This window comes from Glycine soja, chromosome 10, assembly GCF_004193775.1.
Source record: "Glycine soja cultivar W05 chromosome 10, ASM419377v2, whole genome shotgun sequence".
In the NCBI taxonomy this organism is placed as follows: Eukaryota; Viridiplantae; Streptophyta; class Magnoliopsida; order Fabales; family Fabaceae; genus Glycine; species Glycine soja.
In genome coordinates, this window is record NC_041011.1 from 14,606,587 (window position 1) to 14,620,211 (window position 13,625).

Here is a 13,625-nt window from a genome sequence, read left to right on the forward strand (position 1 = left end):
TAGGATAAGGTTTAGAGGAGAAAGTTGATGGAATTTTTTTGTACCTTGTTAATGCTTCTGTCACCAATTTACGTAGAGGATATCAACCTATTTCATTCCTTGTCCGTGGCGGTGCTCATAGTGGCATTACCATTGGTCTCAATTTATTGTTTTCTACTTGCGATGGCCAATGGTCACAAGAGCAAGAGAAAAATATTTAAAAGTTTAAAAACAGCTTAAAACTTCTAAAATGTGTCCAATTAAGATTTTTAAGCCAATTTGTTATGATTGTCGGTATAAGCCCCTTTTCTTGTAGTGTTACCACCGTAACATTTGATTAATTTTTAAAATCTATCACAATAAATTCACTATGTACCTATAAGAATTAAAAGAAATTATCAAGTATAATGTAGAAAAAGAAGAAAAAGATGGATTAAATTAGCTCCAATGTTATTAAATATATTATACTAACATAATTAAATGTTATAATCATAATTTTTAAATGTAATTTATTTTATATATGCTTGAATTTTTCTTATTCAAAATGATTTAAAGCTAAATTTCCTTAAATTTAAGTAAATAAAAAAATTGTGTCATACCATACATTTTGTTATACTAATAATAATTTTTTCAAATCTAACATTCTTATTTATACATTTGACTTTTGTTTTTCAAAATGTTTTTAAAAAATACATATTTACATTTTTAATTAAATAAAAAAAATTGGCTCATACCATAGATTTTATTATACTAATACATTTCTTCAAATCTAACTTTCTTAAATATGTGTTTGACTTTTAGTTTTTCTAAATAGCTTATTTATTATTTTTTTAATAAAATAACAAACAAGACAAATGTACCTATTTATAAATATTATATTAATAACATTAAAAAGTATTCTAAAAAACCATTTAACATTGTATGAGTATTTTATTACAAATAAAATTATACCTATTACTAGTATAAAAAATATGAGTAGCTCTTGAACACAAAAATGGATCATCAATATGGATAACAATGGATAGGATCTCAAAAGGGTACTATAGAACCATTCTCATACGCCTGATAAAAACAATATCTGTACACGCCCCATACATGTGTTGGTAGAACTTTAATGTGAGAGGAGTGGTTCATTTCTACAAATTATGTTTTTCTCGAGGGATTTTTCCTTCATTATTATATTATTTAATTTAATACAAAAATATAATTCAGGTATAAATTTTAATGATTTATTAAGCGATGTGTTTTAATTAATTAAATTCACATTAAATGTTTTTTTATAAAATAAATAAATAAATAAAGTATGGATAATAATTATAATTAGAAATTGAATATAGCAAATGAGTTCAACTCATATCATTCATAAGCTTGCATTGTGTTGGAGTGTACATCCACCTTTTAAGTATTTGACAAAGAGAAATATTTTCAAATAGAAACAAACTTATACAAATAATTGATTCCCAGATTTCTAAAGATGTAGAAAAAAGTATTAAAAAAAAACAAAAAACATTGTTTAGATTTTTTAACGTGTACATTATTTTATATATCATTTGTTTAAAAAATTTTATACTTGTATTATTTGGGTCATTTTTTTGTATTAAATAGGTAAAAAATTCTACTCATGTAAAACACAAACTTTTGTAAGTTTTGTTATTTGAAATAAAAAAAATTTATTGGGTCCCATATCTCATTTAATGTTTGTCTCTTGATATTGTAGTTTTAAAAAAAAATCATCGGTTTTTGGATAATTACTTGACAGTTTGTTGTTTTGCTTGCTGGATTTCGTTTGCATGGCTCGCATTTTTGTGATTTTGGATTTCGAGTTTGAAATTTGGGTTTTCTTTGCCACGATCTCAGTTATTTTTTATTTCATTTTGATTTGATCATTTTTTCCTTTTCCGTTTAGGTAATCATGATTGTGTAATAAAGCACGCACATAAGATGGTCATGGTTTACGAAGCATAATTACGACGCTCATTATTTCAGATTTGTTATATCAGTTTTTTGTTCCTCTTTTCTATTTGACTCTCATTCTTGTGTATAAATCACATGAACTTGTTGGAATTAGGATTTAATGCTTGAATCTGAAATCACCTTTGTTGTCCATTATTGCTTGATGAAATGTCAATTTGATGTGTGCCTATTCGATGATGTCAATAGAAAATCTCTTCTAATGAATTTAAGAACAAATAATTGCACTAAAGAATTTTTAGAGAGAGAGTGTGTATGTAAGAGAAATAGAGAAAGTTATGGATGGCTTTGAAATTGAGCTTTGGAAAGTTTTGATATTATGTAAGCATTGATCATTTATAAATCAAAATGTTAATCTTGGAAAAGCATGAGTACATGGCATATGATTGTAGTTTGATCTGACAAGTACCTTCTTGTTGTATGAAGTGCATAAAAAATGAGTCCTAATTGGTTTCATTTGATTAGACTGCTGGCAATACAGGTTAACTTTCTATTGCCCCATGAAAAAGGAGACATTTAACTGTATATCATTTTGTTGTTGTTTACTTTATCAAATTACTTTTTATCATGCACAAGTGTGCATGCACATGCTGCTCTCAAAACCTATTTGTGATTGAACTTTTGATTTATCATTGTGATAGTCTAGCAGGCCAGTCAGGCTGAATTCCAGGTAGCATTGTAGATTCATAAAGAAGTTGAGCCAATGTTCATTGGGTAGATACTGATGAATGAGAAGAGCTACACCACTACAAATAACATATCCAATGGGTAGATACTGATGGTCATGCATTTGACAAAAAGGAAAAAAACATAAAGAAAAAGAATTCTAAAATAAAAATAATGGCAAAAGATATCACTAGAAGTCTAGAACTACATAGAAAAAAAAATCATGAAAAACAGAAATATAGCACCAACTAAACTGTACAAGGGCAGAGTAGAGAGTTCTCCGTTATTAATTTTGAAGATCCTTTAAAGATTATTTCTTTCTTCTTAATGCTTGAATCCCTATCCAAACAGTTCTGCAAATGGGGCTAAGACATGCATCTATGTTATTAAAATAATTCCTACACACAAGTAGATAAAGCAAAGTTTGCCACTTCAAAATGACACCCATTTAAAAGAAGGGAAAAGTGTCAATGAAAAAATAAAGGAACCAACACTACTAGAAAAATATGATTTGACGACGCACATTCTACGTCAGTGTTGAAGAACCTGTCGTAGTTGTCAACACGGTGGCATTTACGTAATTATATAAGTTTTTATGTGGCGCGTTTGTTGTACAACGACATTTGTCTATAACCCCGTCGTTGTAGTTTTGATGGAAGTCATAAAAGACGGTGCTTGTAGGTACACCGTCCTAGAAATAGTCACATACAAAGTCGATGTCATTAAACACCGTCGTAAATTTTGTAGTTTATATAGTCTCGCGGTAAACACCCTCTCTCGTACCCTCCAAAAACCTAGCGCCCCCGCTATTGCCTGAACTACTTCATCCCGCCGTGAACTCCATCCCGCTACCACCCTGACGTTTTGTTTCCCGCCGTGAAGTACTTGAAGCCGAAGTGGACCTGCTGCTCCCACCACCGCCACGTAGCCGAAGTCGTGCCTTTTTGAGTGGCGTTGCCACCTTTTGAGTGTTCCTGATGGTAAGGATGTCGAAGTTTTTGAGTTCTGTTTTGGTAATGGTTCAATATGTTATAGTATTAAGGGTTTTTGAGTTGTTCTTTGGTAATGCTTGAATATCTGATTATCGACTTGTTCACTTGCCCTGACAATGTCATCGTTCAATATGCAAAAAGGATTTGAAGCAAAATAAGTGAAAATCGTGCCCTTTTGTGTTTAATTGTTAGTATTTGAATTGTTTGTGGTTGTACCTTTACATAAACTACAAACCCTCTTTCCCAATTGGTATCCCATTTGATTTCCAAACATGCTCGAAGACGCTGATATTGAGAAAGTGATTTCCGAACATGCTGCAATCCCTTTCCACTCATTGTTCATGTTACTGTACTAGTGTTGTTCACACTTATCGTGGGGAAACTCTGCTGGGGAAAAATGTATTGTTATAACCATCCTTTGAAAAAAATAAATTGTGTGAAAGAAGTTACTATAGTATACATCTATCAACTGCAGGCTGCTATTTGGAACTAAGTACGAAAAGGTCACTCATAGAAACTAAGTACAAAAAGGTGCGTATCTTCTGAATCTGAAATACAGTTTTGCATATGTTTCTATTGGTTCCAGGTTGTTATTATATGGGCTCTCTTCAGACTTTTTCGTATTCTCATATTTCATACCTGTGTTTAGTTCAAATTGTCAACTCATAGAAATAATGTTATTTTGTTCTTCAGCGCCTGCATAATATTAAAATTATGGTATGCAATTCCTAATAATAAAACCAATCTTCATATATTTTTAATTTTAAATAGATATTGTATTTTTATGATAGATGTGTCAACATAGATCCAGAATTCTGGATGTTGATTCTGTCATTGTTAACTGTGGCTTGTTAGCTATTGGAAATTTGGTTTTGTACTCATTTTATTAGATTCCAATAAGATTGTCTTAGTGAATGATAACTTTAATCTAGACCAAAAAAACTATTGGAAATTTGGAATAGGGAGAGAAAGCCATAGAGAATGGGCAACGACATCTTATATTAGTGCATGCGATTTGCCTCTGTGTCCAACTTGAAAAATTGTGAAGAGTGTAAAATTTATTATCTCCTTAATTAGGACAGCATAGCATCACCTTCATATATAGCTAAAAGATGCAATAGTTTGTTACACCTTACAAGACAATAGAATAAACACTAGAAATTAGTTTGTTACACCTTACAAGACAATAGAATAAACACTAGAAATTAGTTACCTGCTATTTGCAGGTTGATTTAAAAGAAATGCAACCTCTTTAGCACTATGAACATCCACTACTTTGAGATCAGAAACTTGTGTATTTCCATTTGCGTCATGTTTGATTGTATATTGTTTTCCAGGAGTACCATTTTCCATGCGTGTTGTTGTAGATATCAGATCACGGATCCTTTCATTGTATATTTCCAACATTGACACCTATAAATTTTGCAAGGAAAACCTTATCAGCAATTCTGTGTCATATTTAAAATTTTATACACATTGCAATGGTGAAAAATTAAGAAGAAAAATACTCTGTTACCTACATTTCATATTTCCAGCCTTGAGGTTGTTGAGACTGCTTTGTTTGAAATATTTGCTCTAATGAACGAGGTATCAAGCCCTTCTCCTCTAGATGTCCAGGCCTTCCCATCATTGTATAGGTTTTCCCTGACCCTGTCTGACCACAGGCAAAGATGCAAACCTGGAAAAGAAAAAACATCACCATATTATTAGACATCAATGTATATAGTATATATATTGATTTACAAACATTCATGCTAGAAAGGCAACATCCAACACCAAATCTAACAGATAGACATTTGTCTCACAACACTGATATGTCAGAACCAAAGAATAATAGGGCAAAGAAGGGCAAAAATACAATACAACATGAAAGTGAGTATAGAAAATAAAGGGTTTTAGAATTCTGCTTTTCCAAAATTGACTAGTAATAGTGCATTAAATGGTTGATCCATATGTATATACGATTTTAAATGAATAGTGCTTTAGAGATGACAGAAGAACTTTGAAATTACCTTGTAACCATCAAGAGCACTTGGTACAAGCTGTGAAATTTCTACAAAAACTTCTTCTTGTGATGCCTCTGGTGTAAAAACTTTATCAAATGTAAAAGAATGTTTTTGGCCTAAGAACAAAACAAGAGCAGCATGAGTTGATATTTTTACAGCACAATCTAATTCAAGGAAAATGAAATAAGAATTGTTTAAAATACATGATCACAACAGATATACCATTTTGGGCTAGGTCAATGGCTCGTCCAGAAGTTTCCATTGATGTTGGATAACTGAAAATCTTGCCTTTTGTGCTACAACTTTCATCAGCTAATAAAGGCCTCACTCGACAGAATACACGAATGTTCCCTTTTAACTCCTGTTAATATGAAGATTATTAAGGTGTCAATTATTATTATCAACGTTTTGGTTCAGGGAATTACCAAAATGGTATTATGTAATTTTTTCCTCAGCCTCTCCTCTTCTATAAGTTTATATCTGCATCTGCTAAGCGTCTTTGCTACTCATTCACAAATTTTTGTTGTCCTTTGTACTCTGTCCTTGTCTCGTATGCAGATATATTAGACACCTAACAAGGAACAAAATCTATGAATAAGATAAATAATCATCATAATGTATATGTCAAGGACCAACTAAAGAATTAAGCAATTAGGTAAAATTTCACATTCTTTATCTAACAAATATATCAAATGGTTCTATACCTAGTAGTATACAACTATTAAAAAAAATTCTTGATTACCTGCAGTTTCTTCTCTGCAGTTGCTAGTTGCTCTTCCAATGCCTTTATCTGATTATCTTTCAAAGAACATTTTTCCTGGAGGAAGGAAGCTCATCCTCTCATGACTCCACAATAACAGAATGGTGTGATATTTAATTAAAATAAATAGTGTATACAAACCTACCTCCAGATCATTAGCTTTTAAGGTCAAGCTGTCCAATTCAGTGGAGGAGTGCTTCCTAGATTCTTTAACTTTCTCTAATTCAGAACTTAAAGTTTGTACTTGAGATAATTGTCAGTCTCGCTCATCTCTTACTTGTTGCAACTCTCCTCTAAGAGAGGAAACTTCTGTAGCCAGGACATCCTTCTGTTTTATAGCCTCCTCTTGCGAAGACTAATAAAAGAACCAAGGAAACTAGGTAATATACCAGCTGCATGATAAGTAAGAAATAAAAGAGAACAAAAAAGACAGCAAAACAAGTTCAATAACTGGGTCATCGGAATTTTTTTGAAAGATTAAGATAGTTATCTTAAATCTAAAACCAAAAATTACATGTGCCTAAAATTAAGATAAAACAATATAAAATAAAGTATTACAACAACTCTTAAAACTCTGCAATCAACTAAACTTGGCAGGATATTAGCACTTTCAGTTCTTTGATCCTTCTTAACAAGGATTCTTATGAGATCTTTAGGGCATATATACCTTAAGATCATATAGTTTCTACTTTCCACTACTAAAAATAATGCAGAAAGACCAAAAGCATCAGGTCTTGTAGGAGTAACATCTTGTTACTCTCTGTTATTTTCACTAATATTCCAATTTCTTTAATATATGAAAAGTGTTATTAAATTCTTGCTCGTGTTTGTATGGTTATTAATAAAAGTTTTAAAATGATTTGGATAAAATGGTTTTTTTGAAATCAATCTTGGTTAAAACTAATTTTGAAGTGATGTATCATTTATGTTTTGTTACTAGTAAAATTCAATATTTTATCCAACAATGCAAACATTGTCAAACATATTGCTTCAACTTAAAATCCAATTACTTTGTTCGAATCCTAGTACATAGTTGTCTTAAATACTTGAAGGGAGAGTTTTACTGTCAATAATGGTCATCTGAGTTGGAAATTAAAGATTGTCTCAAGTGGAAGATACATTAGATTAAGACAAAAAAACTTAAAATCCAATTATATATTCAAATACAGCATGACATTAACTGGAATGACAAGCAAAATTTTACAAGACAGGCGTACTGGATGAATAAATGAAATTGTTGGTTGTGAAATAATGTTATTTTCAGTTATGCTGTATAATTTATCCCCTATAGGTTATTAAACTTTTCCCATTGTCATTTCTCAGGGTTTTTAAACATAGGACAACCAAGTGTTATTGCCATTGAGGATCCATAGGTTTTGTTGGAAGAACTGCCTTTTGCTTTTACAAAAATGAATATTTTCTTTCTGTCAAAATAAATAAAGCAAGAAAGTGGATTGTATATGATGGATTATTCATGATTTTCCTCTTGCTTATGTTTGCATTTCTCAGTTATGAGCTTATTTCAATTTACTTGGGTGGAGTTTTTTTTTTGTTATGGGTGGGGATAAAATAGGGGGTTTGAATGTTGCTGTTGTCAGTTTCTTTTAGTGGACTCTTGATTTTGTAGAGGATATTGAACAGTTATGTCGTATTCTGTAGCTTCTTTGAATCTCTTTTGCTTCTCTTTCCAAGCTACAGGATATTTGATAATTTTCCTTTTAGTCATACTTGTTCTGTCAGTTGCATTCTTCCACAACCTTTCTCTCTTTATTTGGTCTTTCTGATTTTTCAAAAACAGAATATTTGGAGTCACTATTTCCATTTCCAAAGCCACTAGTCCCATGCTATTTTGGAGCAGTTGCTGAATATTTTACCAAGGAATATATTAAAAGTGGAAATTGGAGATATTTGGGAACCAAAATTCTAGGAAAAACTATTCATACTAGGGTAGTCTACGACAGATTATCTAAGCTGGGGTTGAATAGTCTTGGAACTCTGTCTTCACTACTTTCTTTAGTAAATGCCTTGCAATTTATTTTTTTATAATATGAAGTTGATTGGCACAAATTATTTTGTACATATTAGGCAAATTTTTGTCATAGATGTGGTTGATTGACTAAAGTTTTATTATTTTTCTGGCTGAATCAGGCACCAAAGAATCACATTGGGAAGAACTCCTTTAATTATTTGCAGGTTTGTTTATTTTTTCTAGTAATTGATATTTATTATAATAGTTTTAAAAATGTTTTTCAAATTCCACAAATGACAAACATGTATGATGCCTGAAAACATGTATGCGTTTTTCCTTTTTATTCATGGCATGTAATTGTTCTTTTGAGCCCTCTACTATGATCATTATTATGTCCTTTTGTCGCAATATCATACAATTACTAATGGAAATAGCTGACATGCGATTTTAAGGGGTTGCATAACATGTTATTTTCGTGGTCTTCTAAAATGACCCTTTGTGACATATAGGATCAAGACGTATGATCCATTCAATTCTTGGAAGAGGTCTCAGCATGTACCCTCCCTTTCTAATTACACAAAGGCATCTGTCAAATTGGAAGACCACTGATTAAAATGTGTATCGAAATCTTTCTCCATAGCTTTAAGCCAGGACTAGACTAGAAGAAGCGCTTCATCCATCAGCTTGCTTGCATTAAAAGTTTGGTTATCAAAGACCACCTTATTTCTATGTTGCCATATGGTCCTTGTGAGGGCTATCCACCAATAGCTCCATCGTATATCTTTTGTTCGTGTAGCATTCCTTCTGTTGTGCTGCATGAAATGATCTTTTTGTTCTTTCGGGAAAGCACCCACTGAATTAACCCATGAGAGTGACTCCCACCACAAGGGGAGGACCTTACTGCAATTGAAGAAAAGGTGTGCTGCAACCTCCTCCGAATTGTTGCATAACGGGAACATTGGGTCACTTATCTCTACTTGTCTCCCTCTTAGATTCATCTTCATTGGTAAGCGGTCTTTGATAAGCCGCCATGTAAATACCGCTGCCTTAGGTGGTATCTTAAGTTTCCACAAAAGCACAAAAATCCCATCCTCTGTGTCCCCCTTATTTCCTCTGCTTCTATTATAATTCACGCTTGTCCTTGTCCTTGTGCTGGTTCTTTCAACATAGGGTTTGAGGAATTAGTGTAATATAGAAGAAGTGTAGGTCTAATGTTTTTGTCGCAACATGCCCGTTTGCGGGCGAGCGAGGCGAGGGTCACGGGTGCGCTTTCCAAGGGAGGAAATATGCGTGGAGTCGCCACCAACATTTATTTGTGGAAAACGTCAGAAAAACCGAAGGAAACCGGTCAAAAAGAAAATTCCAAGTTCGGAAGTTGTATTTGCGTTTGAGGAAGGTATTAGCACCTGTCACGTTTGTCTCAAAGGACAACAACCTTATTTTTTAGAATTGTGGAAATTGTGTTACCTTAACTTTTATTTCTTTTTATTTTTTGAGGTCGACAAAAGCGGGGCTCTTGCTCCTACGTACCCTCCATCGAAGAGGAAATCAGACCTACGTAGTTCTTCTTTAAGGGTGAATCAAGCGATTCTTTTTACTTGGAAGGTGATCATCTTAAGGCGTTGGACCTTAAAAATGATCCATTTACTTGGTAAGAAAAATTGAGATAATAAACTTTCAAATCCTTTTTTAATGATTTTTTGTGGACGAGCTTGACTTTGCGGGTTGATTTTAGCCTTAGTTTCACTTTAGTTATTAGTCAATTCAATTAAGAAAGAGAAATCCCAAAGAGAAACGTCCGATTGATTTTTTTTGCTTTATTTTACTAAAAGGTATTTTTTTATTATTATATTATTATTTTACCTCTTTTTTTATTTCCAACGTGGTTACAGCACGACCGAACGGTCGGATTTCATTTTAACAGAAATTAACGGATATTACAAATCAAATGATCGGTGGAAATTTATTTTATTTTTTGATTAGGCGAGAAATGACTTAAATAAATGACTGAAGCACGTCAAAAGAGGGTACGGAAAGTAAATGAAACGAGAAATAAAAGTACACGAAACAAATGGGGACCACCACGGGTACATAGAATGAATTGAAAAGCTCGGTTTGGGGTAGTTACCGGTTGAAGACCGAAGAAAAACAAAGAACGAACGATGAATGTCGAAGAACGGTTGAAAATCTTCGCGTAATTACCCACGGAAACGTTACGGAAATGTTACGGAAGCGCCTCGGCTTGGATTTTCGTCACGGAAACAATTTTCCTCAGCAATTTCAAGAGAATACGAAGTGCCAAGAAGGCTGAACCCCTTCCTTCTTCATTCCTCCCCCTATTTATAGCAAAATAGGGGAGGAGCTTGCCACCCAGCTCGCCCAGGCGAGCCAGGTTGCTTCCTCCAGAAGCAACCGCCTTCTGGAGGAAGAATCTGGAAGGCCCAAGTGGGCCTGGTTGCTATTTACACCCTTTTTTTACTAAATACACCCCCTTTACTTTTTTGGTGATTCTTTTTCCGTAACGACACTTATTTTCTTTCCGTAAGGTTACGGATCCTTATGGATCATGTATTTTAGCTTTCGAAAAAGTTACGGAAACTCACGGATTGCGTAACAATACTTCCTTTTGGTTTCCGTCAAATTACATAATTTCACGGATGGCGTAACCACGCTTCCTTTTGATTTCCGGCGCATCTCGGGACTTCACATATTGTGCAACAAAAGGTGCCAAGTACTTCGAAGCGGTCAATCAAAGGTTGCATGCCATCAAGCAATAGTCCCCGGACGAAATTTGGGTATGACAGTTGCCCCTCTTTACTAACCTTTTATCGGAGATAAGAGGAAAGCAAAGATAAAACACTGATTTCGTCTGTCTTTACCCTTTCCATGATTAGTCTATGATGACTCCCGTCTCTCCTTCTTTTTTTTTTTTTCTGCACAACACAAAACAAAACACAAACAACAAAAACACCAATAACATAATATACATATATACACATGTTTGGCGAAGGAAACGATCGGGAAAATAACAAAAACCACATTTCCCAATCACCGGAGGCTCCGCACCTGATGGTGGAGGACGCATGAATAGCGCTAGGAAATCAATTCATGGGTCTCCGAACAAGATTTCGAGGGTGGAGGATAAGCGAACAGCGCTAGGCAATCAATTCGCGGGGCTCCAGACTCGATGGTGGAGGATGCATGAATGAAAATCAATTCATGGGGCTCCGAATAAAAGTGGAGAATGGAGGATAGGCGAACAGCGCTAGGCAATCAATTCGCGGGGCTCCAGACTCGTTGGTTGAGGATGCATGAATGACAATCAATTCATGGGGCTCCGAATAAAAGTGGAGAATGGAGAATTGGCGAACAGCGCTAGGTAATCAATTCGCGGGGCTTCAGACTCATTGGTGGAGGATGCATGAATGACAATCAATTAATGGGGCTCCGAATAAAATTTGTTGGCAGGACCGAATGGTCTATCGGGTTTTTTTCCACCTAAAAAGGCAAACATGCTTTTTGCAAAGCAAAATAAATCATTCGCGAGAGCACCATATCTTAGAGAAGCAATATACCCATGCCAAGGGTAATCTTCCTTGTAACCGTAAATGAAGGGCAGGACGTCAACATTTAGCTTTTAAATGAACATTCAGGGGAAACATCGGGTTAAGCTGAAACTGGGAATAAATCACTCATAGTGTATACAAACTCACACAGGCAAGTGTTTTACCCTAACCCCAAACCATAACTGCACCATGACTTTATTTTGCACACGATTTCCTATCGAATCAAAGATCACACGTGCGATCACGGATCAATAGGATTTTCTCGAGGGTAGTGTTTTCGAAGAGGAAGCTGGGTGTTTCGGTCTTTTCGTATTTGTTTATGTGGGGCGGGATATCGCCAGTCGAGAATGACTTTGAATGGAAATCCGAAAGGAAGAACCACTAAAAAATGGGTTTTCCTTTGCTGGTAGTCACTTACCTTGCCGAAAATTTATCTGGTCTGAAGATTTTCTGTTCTCTTTCTTTCATTGATTGGGAATTACTCTGTTTTCCTCCGATCTTTCCTTTTTACTTTCTTCCGATCTTTTGATCGGGAATCCTTCTTTTCCTTTCTTTTCATTTTTTATTTTCCTTCTTTTCATTTCTTCCTTTTCTTTCTTTTCATTCCTCCCTCTCCATTTCTCTCTTTGGGAGATCGGGTTTTAGCAATCTATTTGCTCTCCCTTGAGGAGATTCCGCTGTCCTTTGCTTCGGGGGAAAGGATGAGGATTCTTTTTATAGGCCAAGGTTCAAAATAGTCTAAGGTTGTGTCTCAATGGGGTCTTTTATTGTGGGAGCCCGATCTTGATATCTAGGGCAAAACAAATTCGTGTGTCAAGGTGTCGGTCTCGGGCCGAACTTCCATATTATTCCACAAGGCACGCGCAACAATGATGATTTGGAAACAATGTGCAAAATTAGTCATGGCCACAGCCAGGTGGGCACTCAAGCATCCCGTTTATGGCATTGTGATACTACAGTTGGGAATTTACACAAACAGACCCAATGTTTCCAAATTATGTCCTTTCATCAGTTCAATGAATCCATCCATTCTTATCTCGGTTATTCAGGAAAATAAACTCTTAGCGTCAGTCCCTTGTTTCCAGAAGATATGTTTGCTCTCTACGAATGATTTATGCTTCCTAACCATAACATGCCGACCTTCGAGGTCTTTCTTTCTTTTTCCTTTTTGTTTTTTTCTTTTCTCTTTTTTTTATATTCACAAAAAACTTATACATCCATTGCCCTCTATGAGAACAACTTTCCTTTGTACACCTACATTCCTATACATAACGAACTTTTTCTGTGCACACACGCATTAAAACCTTTCTCTTTATGTCAACACGGTCTATATACAAACCCTATTTATGTTCAAAGATCTCCTTTTTTCATTTTTTCCAACACACACCATTAGTTATACAAAAAATTCTTTACATACACTTGTCGTTCATATACACAAAAATTTTTTTCACACATTATTTACACACAAAATCCTTCTATTTTCTTTTACATATATAAAAAACTATTTTCTTTTCTTTATATACATAGACACACATTTGTTCACAACGCTTCTTTCTTTTTATCAGGATTTTTGGTTCATTTTATTTTTAGGACGACGTTCCTAAATGAAAAACTCTACACGGTTCCGGAATTTTAACAAACACTATTGACAACAACGAAGTAAGCACTAACGTAACAGTTTAAATGACATGTATGCACAAAACAAGAGTCAATCAA

General features: G+C 34.3%; 1 pseudogene; it reads right to left on the reverse strand.

Moving 5' to 3' along the window:
• Positions 1-3,439: 3,439 nt before the first annotated feature.
• The window catches only part of LOC114371446, a 17,404-nt pseudogene continuing 7,218 nt past the window's right edge, over positions 3,440-13,625 (reverse strand).